The following is a 24587-nucleotide window of genomic DNA, read 5'->3' on the forward strand; positions in this document are numbered from 1 at the left end:
GTGAGGGGCTCTTCCTTCTGAGTGACAAAAAGGGTTTGTGTTGGGCACTTGGGCTGTTTATACTGAAGTTCACAAGAAAATTGTCTCTGGGCTGCCTGGTGTGCTGTCTGCTTTGAGGCTTCAAGACCCAGACTGACCTTCAGGACCTTCTGCTGACCAGAAGGGATCAGAGCACTTGAACATGAACGTGGGAAGGCAAGGAACTTGGTATTTCATGTAGAACTGTTGGAAGCGGCCAAGTCCAGTGTTCTCTTCCTAATGGCATCAGGAAAAACACTGACTGGTCAGCTGACAAATACATACTGAGTGCCTTCTCTCTGCTGACACTGGAAGCCCGAAGTTTGGAGCTCAGACTGGGTGGTGATATGTGATTGAAGAAAGGGGGCCGTCTGTATCTAGAGAGGTACCAAGTCAAGTGGGGCTTCCCTGGTGGCTCAGATGATAAAGAATCTGCCTGCAACGCGGGAGATGTGGGTTTGATCCCTGGGTTGGGAAGATCCCCTGGAGAAGGGAATGGCAACCCACTCCTGTATTCTTGCCTGGAGAATACCATGGACAGAGGAGCCTGGTGGGCTACAGTGCTGGGGTTGCAAAGAGTCAGACATGATCGAGCAACTAAACAAGAAGACAAGTGACCAGTGCATCCGGCCAATGATGCAGAGTGTTTGGGAAGTTTGGTGGGGAAGAGATTGGGAGTCCTGGAGAAAGATTCCAGGGTGTGTGTGTTTATGTTTACAGAGGTCAAGTGGAAGGGATAAAGGATTTGGAACCTCTCAGTAGCTGTGCGACCCTGGCAAATTTCTGAGCCTTGGGGAAGTACCAGAAACTATAAGAAACCTAGGAATGTATGCTAATTTTATGTAGGAGGTATCTTACTGTGCTTTCTTTTAGCCAGTTTATACCTCTACCAGCATGTAGAAGTGTTCTGCTTATTTCACAGTCTTTTCTACATCTGCCAATCAACTAGGGACAAAATGATATATTGCTATGGATGGATTTTCCATTTCCCTGGTTACTAACGATGTTGATCATCTCTTCATATGATCGTTGGTCATTTATAGTTCCCTTTTCTGGGGAGAGACTGTTGCACTCTTTGTCCATTTTTCTGTTGCATTTATCTTTTTCTTATTGATTTGTAAGTACTTTTAACATTTTCTGCATTCTAATCCTTTATAGGTTAAATAGGTTACAAATATTTACATCTGTTTTGTGGCCTGCCATTTTATTTTTTATAGTGTTTGATATGATCTACAAAGCATCAAATATGTACTATCTGGACATTTATAGAAAAAATTTGCTGAACTTATTTTCAATTGTTTTCTACCTGAGTTTTTGGGATGCTTCATTTCACTGTTGTAGTGTAATGTTTTTTTGTTACATTGTGATACAATATCATGTGGTTCTGTTTTGGTTTCTGGTTTACCCGGTCTGTTCTATTGAAATGCCAATTTACTAGTGTTCCAAAATAACCTTAATATCTGATATTGCAAATCTGTCCCCCAAGTCATTTTCTTCATTAAAAAAAAAATTATATATATTTATTTATTTTTTGGCCGTGAGGCTTGTAGGATCTTGGTTCCCCAGTTGGGGATCAAAACTGTGCCTCTTGTAATGGAAGCACAGAGCCCTAACCACTGGACATCCTGGGAAGTCTCCCCATTTTCTTCTTTCAGTAGTCCCTGACATCCTCCGTATGTGGTCATGATGATCAGTGTTGATTCATTGCATGAGCTGATTTTTATACTTAAACATTTCAACTGCCAGTACATAAGAATTAATGGGTTTTTCCTTTTTCTGGCCAATTATTTTATTGCTGTTCTTGACAGGAAGTGAGTATTTTCCAGCCCATGGCACCTGTTGGTATTAGTGGTAATTAGGAAACTTGCTAGGAGAATCAAAGTCATTTTGGGGACATCTGTTTGGCTTTCTTTGCCTTTCTGCTAGCTTCTAGCTCAGAGTTGAGCTCTTAATTAATTATTACTTATATCGAGCAGTAATACCCCCTGAGAAGGGCTGCAGCTTGCACTGAACAAAGCATAGCAAATAGTAAACTGTTGTAGAGACAACAGAGTTTATTGAATATTTTTATCTTTAAATATCATTGTGTACCTAAAACTAGTCTTCTTGGAGATCTATCAATTAGATTTGCATACTCATTCCAAAGTCTAAATTCACTTCAGCAGCAGAAATGTTTCATAAAAAAAGAGAGTCAACTGGATTGCAGTTGGATTTCTAGATCTCTCTGTTTCACGTTTTCAAATTTTTAAACCATCTTGTTGAGGCATGACCTATATACCTTTAAATTCACTCATCATAAGTGTACAATTCAGTGATCTTTAACAAATTTATGGAGTTGTCTGACAATCACCACAATCCAATTTTAGAACATTTTCATCAACCCAAGAAGTTCCCTCATACCCGTTTACAGTTGATTAGGTTAATTAGGCAACAGCTAATCTGCTTTCTGCCTCTATAAATTTGCCTTTTCTAGACATATAATACAAAAGAAGTCATATAATAATTAGCCTTTGTGTCTGGCTTCTTTCATTCTGTTTTAGCTGTGTTTTTGAGCTTCATGTATGTCAAAGGATGTATTAGTAGTTTTTTCCTCTTTATTGCTTAATATTCTGTTGTGTTTTGTTTATCCATTCATCAGTTAATGGGCATTTGGATTGTCCCTAGTTTGGTGTTGTTATGAATAATGCTGCTCTGAACATCTGCATATGCATCTTTGTGTGAGCATGTGTTTTCATCTCTCTTGGGTAGATTCCTAGGAGTGGAATTGTTGGATCAAGTGGCAAATTTAACTTTCTATGAAAATGCCAGACTGTTTTCCAAAGTGTCAGCACCGTTTTCAGTTCTCACTGGCAACATATGAGGGATACAGTTTCTCAATATCTTTGTCATACTTGGTTTTTTATTAACACCATCCTAGTGGGTGAATTGGAGAAGGCAATGGCACCCCACTCCACTACTCTTGCCTGGAAAATCCCATGGATGGAGGAGCCTGGTAGGCTGCAGTCCATGGGGTCTCTAAGAGTCGGACACGACTGAGCGACTCCCCTTTCACTTTTCACTTTCATGCATTGGAGAAAGAAATGGCAACCCACTCCAGTGTTCTTGCCTGGAGAATCCCAGGGACGGGGGAGCCTGGTGGGCTGCCGTCTATGGGGTGGCACAGAGTCGGACACGACTGAAGTGACTTAGCAGCAGTAGCAGCAGCAGTGAGTGAATAGTACTATCTCATTGTGGTTTTAACTTGCTTTTCTCTAATAATTAACGATGTTATTAGCCATTTGTTTAACTTTATTAGTGAAATTTCAGTTCACATCTTTGACCATTTTTACATTGTGTGTTTGTGTGTGTGTTTGCATTTAGTTGCTCAGTCACGTCTGACTCTTTTGCAGCCCCGTTAATGTGGGCTATAGCCCACCAGGCTCCTCTGTCCATGGGATTCTCCTGGCAAGAATGCTGGAGCAGGTTGCCCTGCCATCCTCCAGGGGACCTTCCCGACCCAGGGACTGAACCTGAGTCTCTCAGTCTCTTGCATGGGCAGGAGGGTTCTTTACCACTAGTGCCACCTAAGTGGGTTTAGTTGATGAAATGGTAAAAAAAAAAAAAATCTTCCCCAGAAGACATTTCCCCCAGTGTAACCATCCTCAGCGGAGACTGGTAGATGGAGCTCCAATGTATTAGTTGATAGATGTTTATATATTTTAACACTCGTGTCTTCAAATTTTTCAGCATCCCTCAGTGGGAGATAGAAGGTGACCACTTAGTGGTTGGCATGGCTGTGTCCTTAAAACATGACGAACAAGAACACTTATTCAGAACTCCAGTGGTCCAGTGGTTAAGAATCCACCTGCCAGTGCAGGGACAGTTTGATCCCTGGTCCAGGAAGATACCACATGCTGCAGAGCAACTGAGCTGGCACGCTGCAGTTACTGAAGCCAGCCAGTCTGGAGCCTGCAGCCTGCAACAGGAGAAGTCAGAGCAGTGAGAAGCGCTTGCACAGCAACTAGAGAGTAGCCCCAGCTTGCCGCAACCAGAGAAAGCCCGTGTGCAGCAATAAAGACATAGTGCCGCCAAAGGAAAAAAAAAGAACACACGTGCTCAATGGTTCAGCCCCTGGCCAGGTACTGTTTCATTAACTACTCATTGTCTAGTCCATTAACGTTACAGGCCACATTATAGCATTGAGGAAGTGACCCACCAGCAGTCCCCAGCTAATAACTAATAACTGGGCTCTGAAGGCACCGGGGGGAGCCCCAGGGTCTGCATCCTTCTTTACTGCCCTCTGTAGCTTTGGGACAACTCTTGAAAGCTAGAGGCCTGAGAGTGACGAAGCCAGGGAACAATCGTGGGTTGTTCAGTCGCTCTGTCGTGTCTGACTCTTGGAGACCCTTTGGACCGCAGCCCACCAGGCTCCTCTGTCCATGGGATTTCCCAGGCAAGAATACTGGACTGGGTTGCCGTTTCCTCCTCCGGGGGTTGGTCCTGACCCAGGGATCGAACCCATGTCTCCTGCACCTCCTGCATTGCAGGCAGATTCTTTACCTGCTGAGCCTTCGCTGAAGCCCCCTTAGAGCTCCCCGCCCAAGGGCCAAACCCACAACCTCCTACACTGGGAGGTGAAATACTAACCACTGGGCCTCCAGGGAAGTCCCCCACTTTCTTCATTTTAAAGATGAGGAAGCTGAACTTTAGAGAAGTGATCCTCTCATAAATACCCCAAGGGTCCAGTTGAAGCACTTCCTCTGTCCCGAAGCCTTCCTTGTAGGGATCACTAGTCCTTACTGCTGTCCTGTCTTTGACTTCTGTTAGTGAGGTCAGTATGCAGTGTCCATGGCTGAGCTGCTTCATGCTCGTGGGGAATGAAAACCAAAGCACAGGCTGGCGCCCAAATTGGGCGGTGACCTTTGCTTGGAGAAGAGTCGTTCTTCTCTGTGTCCACCAAAGTGAAGATGGGGGGCATCCTGTCCTGTTTTGGGGGTAACATCTCAAACCCAGGGCCTGCTGATAGTGGACATCATCTTCTGCTTCCACAGTCATGAAGAATTCTTTCTCCCTCTCTCCTTCCTTCTGCCTCTCTTTCTCCAGCTCTTGAAAACCAGAGACAAATAGGACTCTGGACAAAACAAGTGCTTCCCCAAATGCGGCCTCACCCCACTATGGCCTTGGACAGAGGGAACTTTTCCCTTCCCAGTCCTCTTCTCCTCACTGTGTCTCCGCCTCAAGAACGGGTAGATAAATACATCATGGGAAGCCCTACCCTAATGTCAGGGATCCTGGGAACTAGAGACCACAGGAATCTGTTAAGTAAAATTCCATCAAGAGCAGGAATTTGGACCAAGTTGTCCAACTATTTGTGGTTGGTTGGTGTTGCTAATGCCGCCTTATTTCATCCCTTCCTTTCCTTTTCTTTGTATATTTCTCATATTAAAGGGATGATGGGCAAGGGCAGAGATATTTAACTTTTAAAATAAAGAAACTCATTTTCTATGCTCTGCTCCCCTTGCCAGGCTAGAAAAAGCCCTGCAGTGATTCTGTATAATACTGTAGACTTGATAAGAATGAGTCCATGCATGTATATGGGCTCATTCACAATTTGTCCCATTTTCTGAACCAAAAGGACAGTGCGGCTGGTTCTACAGCTAGGAGCTGCAAGGATAGTTTGCAGCTGACATTCTGCATTGTCATGGATTCCCTGACATAAAGATTATAAACAAACTCTACTCCATCCTTCATTGGTGCAAGGCTCCTGGGTGGATCTTCATGTCTTACAACACTCATGGGTGGAGTGTGGGTGCCTCTTCCCCATTATGTATCATATAAAGCTTCCTAGGTAGCTCAGTGGTAAAGAAGCTGCCTGCAATGCAGGAGATGTGGATTTGATCCCTGGGTCAGGAAGATCCCCTGGAGAAGGAAATGGCAATCCATTCTAGTATTCTTGCCCGGGAAATCCCATGGACAGAGGAGCCTGGTAGGCTGTAGTCCATGGGATTGCAGAGTCGGACACAACTGAGCGACTAAACAATAGCAATAACAATTCTAGGTATAATGACAATGATTTCAGTACCTAAGCCCTTCACTTCCTTTTCCATCTGCTGGAGTGAGACCACAAACATTTGAGTTGAATTAAGAGGTTACTCAAAACCATGTCGTTTCTCATGTGTATCAGCTTACTGCCAAGACCATCATAGGGTCAGTTGTCCAGTTTTGCTCCTAGGTTCTTAGCAAGAAACTGGGTTTCCTTTTTATCCTCTGGCTCCATGTTTAAAAAATAACTCCCACTAACCTTCCGCTTCACCACTGAGGATCTGATTAGGCATACAGGCAGCAAAGCTGTAAGATGAAAGACTATCACTTAGTTAGTTAATTGAACTAATAAATAACTCATTTGACACCAACCACTTCTTGGTCTCATCCCTTCTTTAAGTTTCTGATCCCTAGGACGGGAAGCTCGATGCCTGGTTTTCTTTTCTTCATTCCTTTAACCCTCACTCCCACCTCCCACCTCCCCTACCTCCAGGACACACTCATCTCCTAGAAAGGGATGCTCAGAGACTTCTCTGGTGGCCCAGTGGTTAAGACTCTGTGCTTGCAATGCAAGGGGTATGGATTTGATCCCTGGTCAGGGAACTAAGGTCCCACATGCTGTGTGGCACAGCCGAAAAAGAAGGCCTAGAAAGGGGCACTCACACCTCCCCTCCCAGCACCTGTGAGGTGATACACCCTTGAGTGTCCCCCTGGCCTCTGGCCCTGTTCCTTGCTCAAGCCTCCAGGGGTTACTCGATTCATTGGTGACAGTCATTGGTCCATGTCCTCCACTGGTAGGATCTAATCTATCACAAGACTCTAAGCACAGAGGTATCAATCTCTCTTCTTCCCTCTGCTGCAGGCCAGTGTAAGGCACAATCTCAGCTGAGAGGATGTGCTTGCAAACCCAGCATGTGGGCTCTTTGTAACCAGGCTGTGGGGGTGGGAGGACAAGGGTGAAAGTGAGATGGAAAGCATGTTAGTAAGTCAATGGGAGCTCCTCCCCTGCACCTCATCCTCCAACCTAGCTTTCATTAGTAACCAACCTGATATTTTGATCACCGGACTGCTGCATCTACTGTTCAACTGGGTCTGTTCGCAGGAGGGGAAGAAACCATCCCTTCTGTTGTTGCCATTCAATCACTCAGTCATGTCCGACTCTTTGCAACCCCATGGACTGCAGCACGCCAGGCTTCCCTGTCCTTCACCATCTCCTGGTATTTGCTCAGACTCATGGCCATTGAGTTGGTGATGCCATCCAACCATCTCATCACTGTTGCCCCTTCTCCTCCTGCGCGTAGTCTTTCCCAGCATCAGGGTCTTCTTCTGTACATCCCTTCTGTAACATTGCCTAAAGTGAACCAGTGATGAACGGTAGTAACTAGCTAAGCAGTTGAACAGAGAAAGATCACATACCAAGGTGACATGATACTTAGATTCACCGTCTACAAGAATACAGACAGAGGTCAACAAAGTCCACTTCCCCTGCCCCCAGGAGGTGGAAACTCTCTCATGAAATCAGTTCCTCGCTTGCTGGTGGATGTTCACCATCACACATGCGCTAACATGGAGGGGAGTTCAGTGGACAGTGGGGGAGTTGGAAGTTTGGACAGAGCTCAGATGGAGCTGTTATCCAGGAAACACCTTGACCCTGGGATCCCACCCTCCACTTACGGGGCTGTTTCCTGATACAGCAGGAGGAATTCTGTGCAAAGTGCTAAATATAATGCTTGAGGTAGTGTTTCTGGACGGGAAATGCAGTTTGAAAGTGAGGAAGATAAACATATCGACAAAGGAGATGCAGACACGAGAACTGAGCCAAAGGAAAAACCAATGGCCTTCAAGCTGCAGACCTCAAAGAATGTATTGGAGGGGTGGCGGGTTTTGTTTGTTTGTTTCTTGTTTTGTTTTAGGGTGGCCTGAAGCAGGATGTGATGCAAAACTGGAAAATCCAAACTTCAAGGGTTTTTTGTTGTTGTTGTTGAGAAACTCATCACCTTTGACTGAGGTAGAAAAAGCAGAAACAAAAGTATTTATGAGCTTCTTATAACTTTTGCTTCATATTGTGGTAGTGTGTATCTTTTTCATTTTTAAATACCAGTATATTTCTTTCAGTTTAAATATCAGTATGTGAAGGCTTCTGATGGTAGTGGAAGTTACATGGCTTTAGTCTGTCTTCAGAGACACTGGGTTTCCTTTTTTGATAGCGTCTGGACAGTCCTCTGTATATCTGACTTTCCAAAGTCTCATGCAATCCTAAAAGCAAGTGTGGGTCTCCCCTTTCAGCTGATGATCTGTGAGTGCAGGCATGCCCAGGTCCCTATTAACCATCCAAGTGATGGCTTAACGCCAATTCATAATCCAGACTTGAACCAGTAATTTCATGACCTTGATTTCTAAGCTTTATACTCAGGAAAATGCCAAATACATACCAAAGTAGAAAGGAACTTCTGATGAGATCCTCACATGCCCATCTCACAGCATCAATGATGATCACCATCTGTATGCCCACCAGCTCCCCACTGCCCAGTTTATTTTGAAGCAAATCCCAGAAATCACTTCATCCCATCTGTAGATAGTTCATCATGCATCTCGCAAATAAAAGACTCAAAAAAGTACCCAGAATATCATTTTCACACCCAAAATTTTAATCATTCCTTAGTATTTCAAATACCTCCACTAGATTATTTTTAAGCACATATTAATATCAAGCATCCTAATAATGTATCTACAAATAATTGTCTATACATCTAAAACATGAACACTGTTTCCTTTTTTCTAAGCAAAACCACAGTGCCGTTATCACAGTTTTTAAAAAATTAACCCCTTAATACCATCAGCTATATTGTCATTGTATAAACTTTCCTGACGTTCTCATAAATGCGTTATTTTATAGATAGGTTGTTTGAATCTTGGTCCAGATAAATCTACAGATTGTGTTTGATAGCTGTGTCCCTTACATTTCTTTTGATTTCTGGGTTCTCCTTCTCTCTTTGTTTTTATTTTTGTTTATTTATTTATTTTTGGCTGCACCGGGTCTTCGTTGCTGTGTGAGGGCTTTTCTCTAGCTGGGGCGAACAGGGCCTACTTTCCGGTTGTGGTCCTTAGGCTTCTCACTGTGGTGTCTCCTCTTGTTTTGGAGCAGGGGCCCTTGGGTGTGCGGGCTTCAGCAGTTGGAGTTCCCAGGCTCTAGGGCACAGGCTCAACAGTGGTGATGCACAGGCACAGTTGCTCCTAGGCGTGTGGGATCTTCCAGGACCAGGGGTTGAATTCGAGTCTCCTGCCTCTGCAGTCGGGTTCTCCACCACTGAGCCCCCAGGGCGGCCCTCTCTTCGTTTTCCTTGGTAATTAATTCATGGCAAGCACATGCCTCGCATTCTGGATTTTTCAAAATTACAATCCAGTCATGGTTTTCCCCCAAAAAAACATTTTTATTTTTGCCTTCACTTGTTTAAAAAGAAAGTTTTATCGAGGCACACTTGTCAGACAGTAAACTGCACACTTTTAAAGTATGCATTTTGTAGGTTGTGACATAGGGCTTCCCAGGTGATGCAGTGGTAAAGAATCTGCCTGCCAATACAGGAGATGCAGAAGACACAGATTTGATCCCTGGGTTGGGAAGATCCCCTGGAGTAGGAAATGGCAACCCACTCCAGTATTCTTGCCTGGAGAATCCCATGAACGGAGGAGCCTGACAGGCTACAGTCCATGGGGTCACAAAGAGTCGGACACAGCTGAGAGACTGAGCATGCACACACACACAGTCTGTGACATAGGCATGCACTTTGACACCATCATTGCCATCAAGATAATAAACATATCTGTCCCCCCAGTTCCATTTTGCTCTGAACTACGGCCCCCACTTGACTCATCCTGGTCTCACTGTCTTTTCCATAAAATGAGGGCCTAGGAAGGACAGGTGTATGAAACCAGATGATTGCCAATGTTCTGCATGTGTTGAAATCTCTGTGATTGTTTCTTACTTGTTCATCACACTATCAGATGTTAGGATTATATCACATGTATAGATACATGTGAGCCTCCCCTTCAATAAAAAACCCACAGATGGAACCTCTAGGTTAAATAAGTTTTTTTTTTTCTATTTCATAGAGTTTTGTTTTTCTTTCATTAAAAATATGAGTTTCTCTAGCTGTTTTTTCTCCTGTGTGTGAAAAAGTTTCATAAATTGGTTGCTCAGTGCTGGAAACTGGCATATTGCTATTTAAATTCCTGCGTCACAAATATTTCATTTTGAACCTTTGTGAATCATCGCCCTTCTCCAAAACCAGACAATGCGATGTCAGTCTGGGGTCCTGCAAACTCTGATCATCCTCTAAAATAAGAAAGTGCCTGGGGAGGGGGATCAGTCATCTCCCTGGAAGAGGCCACAGAGGTGTCGATTTTAGAATGTTCACAAGATGATCAAAATGGGCATAGCAGGAAAGTGTTTAAAGCTGATAAAACAGAAGCAAAGGCTGTTAGAATAATACAATGTCTATATACTGGGGTCTCGGCAGAAACTGCTGGCCAGCCAGAAGCAAACTGGGCCGTGAGCCGATGGTCTGAATAAAAGAATGGTGGCATTTTCCCTGGAGACATGCACATTTCAAGGACTCTAAAGCCTTCTGAGTAACAGGTCATTCATCTAGTTATCCACTTGACGCTAAGGGGCTGGCAGGTCTCTGAACACTAAAATAAATAATCCATGGCCCCCTAAGGAGTTTATTTTCTTGAGCTTCAGGATCTCAAGACAAAATACTCAAAGACAATTCAAAGGGAAGCGAAAAAGTTTCATTTCAGTTGCATTCTTGAGCATCTCTGACCCCAGGAATCTTTTCCCATCCTTTTTCCTGGTGAATACCTATTCACTTTCATATCTCAACTGCATGTCTTTTGTTCTAGAATGTCCTCTCCCACCTCTAAGTTTTGGCTACTGCTCTTCTCCATGTCCCCCATCGCCCTGCTGATCAAGAATCTGGTACTTCCTGGCACTGTCCACACTCTGTGCCGTAGGAAAGAGGCCTTGGCTACATCTATTAGCTGTGTCTGCTTTTTAAGAAAAGTCCCAGACTGAATGCCTTAAATATACAACTCACTAGCCAGCTCATAAACTTAAGTTCCCACCAACTGTGTAGGAGGATTCTCTTTTCTCTGTGACCTCTCAGCATTTATTGTTTGTAGATTTTTTTAATGATAGCTGTTCTGACCGTACACCTGTATCACTTCTGATTTTTCCTTTAACATGAGCAAGTTTAAGGATTATCACTGGGTTCTATATTTTTGCTTTAACCAATACTGCTTTTTTTTTTTTTTTTACACACTTTACCAGGAAAGTATTAAAACACTTATATAAACAGACAGAACATTCTACCTCTTAGGGAGAATCCCCCTCTACCTAAGACCTGCTCCCAACATGGTCAATTCCTGACCATCTGTTTTGTCTGTGCCCCCATCCGCATTCCTCCTTCCACATTTAAAAAAACAAATCCAGGATCTCTCCTCTGTAAATATTTCAGTGTGTATTTCTAAAAGACAGGGAATTGCTTTTAAAATGTATAATCACAAAATTGTTATAGCAACGTCAGATGAATGGATAAAGAAAATGTGGTATACACAATGGAATACTATGCAACCATAGCAAATGAAAATTTTGCCATTTTCAGCAACACAGATGGACTTGGAGGGCATCATGCTAACTGAAACAATTCAAACAAATACCAAATGTTATCACTTATATGTGCAATCTGAAAAATATAACAAAGGAGTTCCCTGGTGGTCCAGTGGTTAGGATTCAGTGCTTTCACTGCCAAGGATCAGGGTTCAACCCCTGGTTGGGGAACTAAGATCCCACAAGCCATTGGGCAAAAAAATAAAATTAAAATAAAAAATACAACAAATCAGTCAATAAAACAAAAAAGAAGTGGACTCTCAGATACAGAGAATGAACTAGTGGTTATCAGTGGGGAGAGGGAAGGGGGAAGGGCAATATAAGGGTAGGTAGAAAGGGTTAACATGGGATTACATGAAATCATGTGTGGGAAACTTCAAAAAATTCTAAAGCACTATAAACTTAAAAATTAATCACTATAAAAAAATTTTTTTAAACACTTGAAAGAAACATTTGAAAATACAAATAAGAAAGGGAACAACAAGGGTTGCTCAAAGGTTCTAGCAGAGATGGAGTGGGTTTGAATCAAGAGTTTGCATGCTGCAACTAACACCTAGTGCAATCAAATAGATATGTAAATGAAAATAGGTATTTTTCTTAAAAAAAGCATAAATGGAGAAGTGAGCCTTGAATAAGACAAAGGTTGTGAAAGCAAGGAGGTGGTGGCTGACCATTCCTGGCCCTTTCTGATGGGGTGAGGGGCTCCGCTCTGCGGTCTTGCAGCCCCATGTTCATGCCTCTCTCTTATTGTTGTGGGGCGTGGTTTTCTCTCCAGTAAACTGTGAGTTTCCTACCAAAAAATAAAATATAACAATAATTCCATAAAATGATCAAGTATCCAGTCATTGTTCAAGTTTCCAGTTGTCTCCACACTAATGTCCGTGTGTTACCAGTGACCTATATGACTGAGTCTATTGACCTACAAGATCCTCCTCTTTCTCTCTTCCTTCTAAGATACTGAAAAACACCAGGTCATTTGTTCCACAGAGCTCCCCTTGATCTGGATTTTTGTGGATGGTGACTCGAAGCAACCATTTGACGTGTTCATCTGTTTTCTGTATTTCCTGCAAATGGGTAATCGGATCTAGGGGCTTGGTTTGTTTCCAATTTGTTTATTTTGGAAAGACTACTTCATAAGTGATGTTTATTCTGGAAGATTTTTTTTTCTTCTAGATTCATGGCTTTCCAACTCTGCCCTTCAAATGATGTCCCTTTGTATCTTGAATCAACAAAATGTTCACAATCTTTTTCTCCGCATTAATAAAAAAATTTTGGTTGAAAAACCAAATTTTTTTGGTTTTTCCATGTTTACTACTCTGGCAAAAAACACATTTTTTTTTGAAATGCCAAAGCAATACATTTTCAAATTCATTTTGTTTGGAAGTGCATTTGCTGTCTAGGTGCTCTAATTCCAACCTTCAGCAGTAAAAGTTTATGAGGAGATCTTGCGAAATGTCTCACACGCTGGTGAGAACAGTAAAATAACAGCAAGTGGTTAGAGAAAACGAAAGCTGTAGTCACAGGGAAGTTTGGATATTCGGAAGGAAGAGAGAGATGTAGAGGCTGTTGATAACATCTGGTCCCAGTGTCAACATCAGCTGTGTAAGTAAGACATCCCTGCCTCCATTGTCTATCAGGAAACATCCAGGGTAGTTGGCAACCCTTCTCGATCTTGTATCAGTTAAGATTTGAAGACATGACTGTACCTTGTTTGTAAACACACACATAGAATCATCACTGACATGGTATCCTTTCAGTAGAATTGCCTTCCCTGTTTGAACAATGCAGCTATGCAGACTACTGAAGCAAAGCTTTTTTTTTTTCCTAAATCAACCACTTCATCTAACAATCTCTCTTTTTTTAAAAATTATTTTATTTTATTTTCTGGCCATGTAGCATGTGGGATCTTAGTTCCCTGACCAGGTATTGAACCTGTGCCTGTTGCATTGGGAGCGTGGAGGCAGGGAAGTCCCTAACAATCTCTTTTTAAAATAATTTTATTTAGTTAGCTTTGGCTAAACCGGGTCTTCGTTGTTTTACAAGGGCTTTTCTCTAGTTGTGGCAAGGGGAGGCTACCCCCCAGTTGTGGTTGGGGGCGCCCCTCACTGCGGCAGTTGCCCTCGTGGAGGACAGTCTCTAGGGCTCCGTGGCTCTAGAGCAAAGGCTCAGTCGTGGTGGCCCACGGGCTCAGTTGCTCCTCATGCAGGTGGGATTTTCCCAGTGCAGGGATGGAACCTGCGTCTCCTGCACTGGCAGGCAGATTCTTTACCCCTGAGCCCCCAGAGAAGCTCCCTAATAGTCTCTTTTAAAAGAAGAGCGACTTTAGAGCTGGTGGCAGCACAAATATGAAGAGAGGGGGAGTGCAACGTGGAGCAGCCTGCTCTCCCAAGCCCCCGCAGATGGTGAGGGGAGTGGCCCCCTGGGGAAAGGCCCATCTCACCAGCTCACTAAATGTGGAGTTCAGGCAGAGAAAGCCACCACGCGCCATGCACCCAAGGGCATCAGGCAGCAGGCCTGATGCTTAACACAGCCGCGCTTTCAACATCCGGGTCTTTTATTTGATTCTTATGAGAGTGTGTATGGGGCTCTCTGTTCTCCCTCCTGTTTATTCTTGTGTGTGTGTGTGTGTGTGTTTGTATTCTCTTATTTTTAAGCAGAGGAAGCAAGGGACAGAGGTGACTTCCATGAAGAAGCAGTAAAGAGTTACATTCTAACCTGATAGCATCAGCTAAAAAAAAGCACAACCTCAAAGTTGAGAACTGTGTTTCATTTGGCGGAAACAAAAAAAAAAAATTGAGGACTTAAGGCTGAGACACAGCATCTCAGATAGCTCTAAGGGACTGCTCAGGGGATGTGAGGGGGAGCCAGGATGTATAGGAGTTTTTGTACCAAAAACCAGATATGCGGACCAGCCAGAGATTACTGTTAACTAGAGGACCAGACATCTCAAGTGAAGAAATTTAGGGCCTCCCATGTGACTCAGACGAAAGAATCTGCGTGTAATGTAGAAGACGTGGGTTCGATCCCTGGACTGGGAAGATCCACTGGAGAAGGGAATGGCATCCCACTCCAGTATTAATGCCTGGAGAATTCTATGGAGAGAGGAACCTGGTGGGCTACAGTCCCTGTGGTCGCAAAGAGTGAGTGACTAGTGACTAACACACATGCATACACATATGTTTGGGAAGATGCATCATCCCTTTAACGTGCACCTCAGCTCTCTGGGGTCAGTATCCTGTGCTTTTTCATCCTGGGCCTCCTCAGGGTACACTGTGGGGCGGCAGCTGCAGTGCTTGATGGAAGGGTATCCCATTCCATCCGCAGTTCCCTTGGGGTGGCTGTAATGTGACGGCTGTGACACCTTTTGTTCACTGATACGGCAGCAACATCTTTTCATTGACAAGTAAATACCATGGAGGCTTCCCTGGAAGCTCAGTAAAGGGTGGCGGTGATATTATTGCCAGTTCACGGAGACGGGGACAAGCTCAGCCAGCAGCCAGGTTGATGGGAGCAGCAGGGAGCGGAGGAGATGGAGGTGGAGACCCCAAAGCCTGGTGCCCTGCAGTCTCACGGACCTCATCTGCCCTCTCACATGCCCCACGCCATCCTCGCCCCTCCTTCCTCCGGCAGTTGTGCTTGAGAGGAAAGAAAATGTGTCTAAGTTTGTTGTTGTTACTAAGTTGTGTCCAACCTCTTTGTGACCCCATAGACTGCTGCGCGCCAGGCTCCTCTGTCCCGGGGATTTCCCAGGCAAGAGTACTGGAGTGAGCTGCTGTTTCCTACTCCAGGGAATCTTCCTGACCCAGGGATCGAACCCTCAACTCCTGCATGGCAGGTGGATTCTTTACCACTGAGTCACTTGGGAAGACAGCAGTAGATGAGATAAAATGAGGAAAGTCACGGACTTGGTCTTTATAAGGCTAAAGGGATAATGGTGTTTTTGGCATGGAGGTTATAGGTTGTGCGTGTTCTAGCTTTTGCCTCTGGACAAGGTGTGCTGATTGGATGAATGGAAAAACATCACCAAAACAGAAGTAAGGTGGTTAGAATTCACAGTTGTTGAGTGTTTGTGCATTATTTTTTTTTTTTCTAATGAAAATGGAAGCTCTCTGTCTAACCACTGGGGTGGTCGTCACCTGTTGTCATATAAAATCTACTTTTGGTCACATGTCACAACCCGATAGAGTAAGTTTGTTGCTGTTGCATAGAATAAGAGAAGATGATGCTTCAGAATGATGATTTTTTGATTTTCAGCCAGCTCATGAGGCACCCACTTAGCAAGCTTTTTCACCTTTCCAATTTGCTTCACCTGCCGAATGACCATAGAGTGGTTGATGTTGAGTTCTTCGGCAGCTTCTTGTGTAGCTGTAAAAGCATCAGCTTTGATTATTACACTCAGTTGGTCATTGTCAACTTCTGATGGCTGGCCACTACTCGCCTCATCTTCAGGGCTCTTGTCTCCTTTGTAAAACTTCTTGAACCACCACTACACCTTACATTTGTTAACAGTTTCTGGGCCAAATGCATTGTTGATGCTGCGAGTTGTCTCTGTTGCTTTATGACTCATTTTGAAATCAAATTAAAAAATTGCTCCGGAAAAAGAAAAGAAAAAGGAAGCTTTCAAACTTGGAACATGGCCGAATAGATCCCAGGAAGAAGGTCTGTTAAAACCCCAAAGGGCAGGAGTTAACCTTGCTTACAGATAATATGGAAAGAACCAGCTCAGTGCTAAGTAAGCACAGCAATGCTTTCTGTTTAAACTTCAAAGAGGCTCAAGGACAGTTCGGCTACGTCCCGGCAGCTTCTCCTTTGATGGTGGGACCCCTTGCCCCGGCTCACCAAGGACAAGCTGACAATCTGTGTGTGAAGCAGAGGGCAAACATCCCTGAGAACATTTCTCCCCAAGGCCAGAGCGAATGCAAATACTGCAGATCAATACCTAGTTTCCATCTGATGTAGGATCAAAGCACAAGTGAACACAGTGAATCAATGCCTAGAAGCAATTTTGGAAATGTAAATATACCAGTTTATAACAGCATGAGGTATGTATATAGCTCACAAATAAATAAGGGTGTAAATATCAAGTTTGGTCAGACTCGACATCAGTTTGATCTTTCTGGATAGCAATGCTGCAACAAGCATAATGATAGCAACAAACTTGTTTTTATGACTTCTAACCCAATACTCTACCCTGGCAATTAGAGCACATAAAATTGTTTATATACAGGACTTCCCTGGTGGTCTGGTGGTTAAGACTCTGTGCTTCCACTGCAGGGAGCATGGGTTCTAAAACCCTGGTCTTGGAGCTAAGATCCTGCAAGCTGCACTCTGTGGCAAAAAAGGAAAAAACTTTTATTGAAGTTTAGTTGATTTTTAATGTTTCAGATATACAGCAAAGTAGTGGTTCACTTTGCTGTATACCTGAAACATTGTGAATATATGTTTATACATATATATTTTACACATAATATTTTATACATATACACATGCATATATAGTATATACATATGTGCATGTATACATGTATATTTTTACACACATATATACACATATATTTTTATGTGCACACACACATATATGTATATGTGTATATATTTTTCAGACTCTTCTCCATTATAGGTTGTTAAAAGATATTGAATATAGTTCCCTGTGCTATTCAGTAAGTCCTTGTTGTTTTATCTATTTTATATTCAGTAGTATGTATCTGTAAATCCTCAATTCCTAATTTATCCTGCCCTTTCTCCTCTGGTTACCATAAGCTTGCTTTCTAGTCTGTGAGTCTGTCTCTGTTTTGTAAGTAAGTTCATTTGTATAATTTTTTAGATTGCACATATAATTGATGCTGTATGATATTTGTCTTTGTCTGACTTCACTTAGCAGGATAATCTCTAGGCCCACCCATGTTGCTGCAAATGACTTCATTTTTTTAAAAATAACTTTTATTTATTTATTATTTTGGGCTGTGCTGGGTCTTCATTGCTGTGCAGGCTTTTCTGTAGTTGTGGAGAGCAAAAGCTCCTCTTCTTTGCAGTTCACAGACTTCTCACCATGCTGATTTTTCTTGTGGAGCGCCAGCTCTGGGGCACGTGGGCTTCAGGAGCTGCGGTCCCTGGGCTCTAGGGCACAGGCTCAGTAGTTGCGGCACATGGCCTCAGTTGCTCCATGGCGTGTGGGATCCTCTTGGACGAGGGATGGAACCCATGTCTTTTGCATTGACAGGTGGATTCTTTACCACTGAACCACCAGGGAAGCCCATTACTTCATTCTTTTTTATGACTGAGTAATATTCCATTGTATATATATGTACCACATCTTCTTTATCCATTCATCTGTCAATGGACATTTAGGTTGCTTCCAAGTCTTGGCTGTTGTAAATAGTGCTGTTATGAATATTGGGATGCCTATATTTTTTGAATTAATAGCTTTCTTCAGTTATGTGCCTAAGAGTGAGATTGCAGGATCACATGGTAACTCTATTTTTAGTCGTTTAAGGAATCTCCATACTGTTTTCCATACTGATCATGTCAATTTATATTCCACTAATGGTGTAGGAAGATTGCTTTTTCTCCACACCTCCATTATTTATTATTTGTAGACATTTTATTTATGGAAATTCTGACTTGTGTGAGGTGATACCTCACCAGTAGTTTTGATTTTCATTTCTCTAATGTTTAGCGATATTGAGCATCTTTTCATGTGCCTATTGGCCATCTGTATGTCCTCTTTGGAGAAAGGTATATATAGGTCTTCTGCCCATTTTTATATTTTCTTATTGAGCTGTATAAGCTATTTGTATATTTTGGAAATTAATCCCTTGCCAGTCACATTATTTGCAAATATTTTCTCCCATTCCATAGGTTGCCTTTCCCTTTTTTTTGATGTTTTCCTTTTCTGTGCAAATAAACTTATATGAAGTTTTTAAATGTCAGCTTAAAATATGCAGTGGAGTGAACAGTTTCAAAATTCTTTTAAGAAGATGTAATAAAAATCTTTGCAAGCTATAGTTTTTTGAAGTCCTATTAGAAATGCTTCACAAAAAGAGTGCCTTAATGAAATAAATTTGGGTAATGCTTCAAATCCCTATTTTGAAAACTTAACAACTCTTACTGATTATCTAAGAAATCCTATGTAAAGAAGCGTGTTTAACTTGGTTTAATTCAGTGTCTCCCAAACTTACTTGTTCACTGATGTGTATTTTCTCAAACACTCCTTTTAATATCCTTGGGGTTGTTGGGGAAAAAGCTACCCTTTCACATCCCTCCAGTTACTTAAATGAATGTCCTGATAAAAGAAAATTGTGAACGAAATACTGAGAACAGTAGACCAAAATAAGACACGTGTTACAACTATGCAATACTCTTTACCGAATGAAATACTTTGGTGATCAATGTAAAGAGCTTAGCATTTCCTGTTCTGTTGTAAAGTTGCTGAAGACAAAGATGATAAGTAAGAGGAGAAGGCAGGAAGGGAGGGAGAGAGGGCGTGCGTGGGCGGGCAGGCGGGGTAGCTGGTTGACTGATTGAGGAGAAGGTCCTGAGAACAGGACTGTGGGCAGATATCCTGGATGCACACCAGATGACCGTCTCTGGGGAACTATCCCAACAGCCGAGGAAGTTGTTTTAACCTGCAGAGCTCAGCTCTTGAGAATAATTACTCAGTGCAAGCTGGTGGACACATAAGCTTTACATTGCGGGGGCAAAGGCCAACTTCGAATTTGGATGTGAACATTTTATGTGGCTTGGATGAGCCGTCTCCAGCTCATGCCCATCCTCTAGTAAAACGTCCTGGGAAGAGCTGGAGCAGCGGGCTGGCTTTGATGATGTCCAGGGGAGCTGTGTTTCTTCTTCCCAGAGAATCCAGCTCTTGCCAGTGCTGGCACTTCTGTGGCAGACTCAGCTTGTCACATCTTAGGACCAACATCATAGCATCTGTAAAACAAAGCCTCCCAGCTTTGAAAGGAAGAATGGACCTTAGGGGAACAATGCCACAGAAAGTCCAACAAGAGGCCTTTTAGTGCTCAGAGGGGCAGGAACATACCTGGCAGAGAGCCCCGAGAGCCAGTCCTCAGAACGGACCAGCCTCCCTTGATGAGGATGGATATGAATGACAGAGGACCGTCTTCACTCCAAGGATTGGTCAGCTTAGCTACCAAAGAAAGCTGGTATTTCTTAAATGACAAAGTCTGAGGTAATCTACTCTTGACTGTCTGAGCGTTTATCTAATGACAGATTATCTGTATCAATCATGTGCTTGTATTCTGAAAACAGCCATAATTATCTACTCTCCTACTAATCTTTTCGTATTTTTATTGAGGTAAAATTTACATAACATACAATTAACCATGTTAAAGTGTACAGTTCAGTTGTATTTAGGATATTCCCAAAGTTGCACAACCATCAGCTCTAGCTGGTGTCAAGTTTTTCTAATTATCCCATTAAAGCACCTCATACCCATTAAGGAGTCACCTCCCACCTCACCCTCTCCTCAAAACCTCATTGTTGTTCAGTTGCTAAGTTGTTGTGTCTTACTCTTTGTGACACTATGAACTGCAGCACGCCAGACTCCCCTGTCCTTCACTATCTCCTGGAGTTTGCTCAGACTCAAGTCCATTGAGTCAGTGATGCCATCCAACCATCTCATCCTCTGTCACCCCCTTCTCCTCCTGCCTTCAGTCTTTCCCAGCATCAGGGTCTTTTCCCATGAGTCAGCTCTTCGCATCAGGTGGCCAAATCGTGATAATAAATTCAATTTCTTTGTTTGTTGGAAGCAACTGAGATTGGTTGTTGCTTCTGACCAAATATTCCTTCCTAGGCCCTCTTGGAGTAGTCACTTATCTTCACAATGTTTTCATTTCTTCACCTACAAAGCAAGGAAATTTGCCCAGATACTCTGATTTGCATCTCCCTGGAACCTGACTCCAAGGTGAAGCTAGGGTTTTGCTTACCTTGGAGGCCACCGAGATCTTCTACTGTGTAAGTCAGCTCTCTACAAGTTACACAAAGGCAGACTCTCACTTCCCCCAGGGGATGCTAGCCAGAGGGACTTTTCATTTTTACGTATATCTGTTAGGATTAAAATCACCAAGAGATAAAATATCTAGGTCGGCAGAAGTCTTTGCGAAGAGAATATGGTTAGAATATCTTTTTCCAGATGGGAATCTGGGGTTTGACCCCATAAACATGGAAATATTCTGGTCTCTCTATCCATTCTTTATGTTCAGTCAGTCCCATGAATTACCTATTCCATCCTGAATTATATACTTTCTGATATTGTCAAGTATGGTTCTGTGATCATATATCACATCTTCCTAATGAGATTAAATATTCTTTCAGTGTGTGTGCATGCTAAGTTGCTTCGGTGTTCATCTGCCAGGCTCCTCTGTCCACGGGGTTCTCCAGGCAAAGATATATTTGTGGGTTGCCATGCCCTCCTCCAGGGGTTCTTCCTGACCCAGGGATTGAACCCATATCTCTTGTATCTCCTGCATTGGCAGGCTGTTTTTTTTTTTTTTTTTTTTTTTTTTTTTACCCCTAGCACCACCTGGAAAGCCCATTCTTCTTGAGTAAAGTTTGGAAACGTATACTGCCTGTTCTGAACCTTTACTGTATCCATCCCATTTTGGGATGTGGTAGTTATTTTTGAAAAGCCCACTGTTAAATTGCATTCACCATCCAATCAGAGCAATGCTGTTCTTATTTCATCAGATGTTCTTACTTCATCAAGGTGCTTAAGAGACGTGTATGCCATTTCGCCACTGAAGGGTCAATGGATTGAATAAATGAATGATGCCGGTAAGGATCCACGGAATTCATGCTGAGCATCAGAAAAAGTGCATCCCCCATCCCATCCCGTGTACCCGCAGCTCAGCTCTCCACAAGCCAGGAGCAAGGAAACGGGTGGGTGACTCTTCTGTTCCCATTGGCAGAGGTTTGTCAAATGTGTCGCAGAAAGATACTTTGCACATAATAGAAATTGGAGAAATAGATGGAATTAAATGTGCAAGAATATATTGGGGGATGGGGGATGCCTGTGTGAGAGAACATAGAAAAGAAGCTGAGGAAGGCTGGAGACTGATTCCAGTTTGACTCTGAGTGACGTAGAGTGGGAGGAAAAGTTGGGTGAGGGTCTCCTGGGTTGCCGCGCTGGGAGGCTGCTCCCAAGAAGCCAGAGGAGTCCTGTGGCTCCAGGCACAGACGTGCCTCCACACTGTGCAGCTCAGGCCCTCCCTGGTGGAGAGCAGCCCGTGGGACGCACGGCCCCGATGCAAACACACAGGATGGATTTCAGTGGAGCAGCTGGGGTCCTTGATCATCACACCCCCATAGTCGGCAGTCTGTAAGGCATGGCCATCACAGATGCTCGTATTTCTGCCTCATTGAATTGATGATTTTACCTGAAAGAGTCACATCCCTCTTCTTTTCTTACCATGTGCATGATTTCCGTGACAGAAGACGCTACAGCCCTCAGAGTGTAAGTGGCCTCAGCCATTTGCATGCTGGGCAAATCCCCACGAGGAAGTTTACAGGATCCATGCTTTCTTCTTTTATTTTTATTGAAATACAATTGAAGTACAATGTTTCAGATGTACAGCAAAGTGATTCAGTCCTATATATACATGCACACACATATATATGTATACATTCTTTTTCAGGGTCTTTTCCATTATTGTTCTTTAGTTGCTAAGTTGTGTCAAACCCTTCGCCCCCAAGGACTGTAGCCTGACAGGCTCCTCTGTCCGTGGAATTTTCCAGGCAAGAATACTGGAGTGGATTGCCATTTCCTTCTCCAGGGATCTTCCTGACTCAGGGATTGAGACTGGGTCTTCTGGGCCTCCTGCATTGGCAAGCAGAATCTTAACCACTGAGCCTCCTGGGAAGCCCCATTATCAGTTATTACGATCTATTGAATCTAGTTCCCTTTAGTTCCCTGGGCTATCCTGTAGGTCCTTGCTTTTTATCTAGTTTGTGTGTAGTAATGTGCATCTGCTCACACACTTTTTTTCAATTGCAAACAGTTCAGATCACCTGATAAACATATTATTTCTCTGAAATAGCACAAGATGTGGTCTCCAAAAAATAAAGGGTGCAACAGGAGTGTACATATGCGACAGACAGACAACATGTTTGTGACAGATAGACAGACTATAGACACTTGTCCTATTCAGAATTTGCTCCAACTAAGCTATGACTCAGAATGTTTCAGTGCTTACCCTCTTCTGACTAAAATGAAAAAGCAGAGATAATGCAGCCAGATCCACTTAATATCAAGTCATTAATTAAAAAATCTGTTTCATAGATCTTTTTCTTTTCAGATTCCAAGCAATTTGGCAAAATTGCAAACCAACTAGCCAAGTACTCACTGACATAAAAACACCCTCAAGGTTAGCATTACAAAGAAAAACATTGCTTTCTGGTACTACTAAAGATTACTTGCCATTAACCAAAGCAAAAAATCAATAATTATAATAGATCGGAACTTGCTATTTTTTTTCCCCTCCTCTGTGGGTGTGTTGGTTATACACAACAGAACCACTTGAGTGGACCATAATAATGTCAATTCTGTAGAATTAAAAGGCTAAGACCTTGCCCCTGCTTTGATGATGTCATTTTCTTCCAGTTTTCACTGGAAAAAGAAATCTAATCATATTAAAATCATGGTTTCTAGTAGTTCTTAGCAGATTAAATCAGACTTTCAGAGGGTCTAGAAATAAAAGTTTAATGATATTTGCAAAAGACCAAAATTTGACTGGAAAGTTAGACTCATATTGTGTTCATGTATCATTGTCCTTCATAGCCAGGGCAAGAAAAAGACATTTTGTTCATGGAAAAGCCATTTGGCTATTTTCCTTGGACCCTCATGCTCAAGTCTAATTTCATGAAAACCAAAGGCAACAGGCCCTGGAGAAGGGAATGGCAACCCACTCCAGTGTTCTTGCCTGGAGAATCCCGTGGACAGGGGAGCCTGGTGGGCTGCAGTCCATGAGGTCACAAAGAGTCGGACACGACTGAGCGACTAACACACGCAAAGGCAACAGGAGGGCTTCCCAGGTGACTCAGTGGTAAAAACTCCATCTCCCAATGCATGAGGCTCGGGACCCTCGGGCTCGATCCTTGGGTCTGGAGGATTCCCTGGGGGAGGGCACGGCAACCCCCTCCCCCACAGTATTCTTGCCGAGAGAACCGGCAAGGTCAGAGGAGCCTGGTGGGCTACAGTATCAGAGTTGGAAAGGGTCAGACAAGACAGCGACTAAGCATGAAAACGCAACAGGAAGCCAAAGGTACATTTATACAGATGGCTTGGATCGGTTTAAAAAATGACCTTTTGTTCAGACGTCTCATTGAAAATGGGAATACCTCCTCTCCAGTTGTATGATGTACTTTGTTCTTGAACATTCTTTTCTTTTTAAAAAATTTTTATTTATCTATTTGGCTGCCCTAGGTCTTAGGTGCAGCATACAAACTCTTGGTTGCAGAATGTGGGAACTTGTTCCCAGACCAGGGATAGAACTCGGGACCCCTGCATCGGTAGGGAGGAGTCCCAACCACTGGACCACCAGGGAAGTTCTGTTCTTGAATGCTCTTTCATTCAGCTATTCCTTCCAACATTTGTTGGCTAGCCTGTGCCTATCATTCTATTGGGTCTAACAGAAGGATATAAGGTATATGGAATGCATCTATACTATCAGAAAGTTTTTCAATTTAGTTGGAGAAGGAAGACATGTACATAAATTCCTACAACACATGACCACAGGCAATTAGTGAAGGAAATTTAAAGCTGAGAGTAGGAATTTTGACCCAATTCTTAGGTGGTATTTGAAGTACAGATTTGGAAAGATGTGTCTGAGGTGAAAGAAGACAAAGAACATAGCAGACAATGAGAA

This window comes from Odocoileus virginianus, chromosome 2 (genome assembly GCF_023699985.2).
Source record: "Odocoileus virginianus isolate 20LAN1187 ecotype Illinois chromosome 2, Ovbor_1.2, whole genome shotgun sequence".
NCBI lineage: Eukaryota > Metazoa > Chordata > Mammalia > Artiodactyla > Cervidae > Odocoileus > Odocoileus virginianus.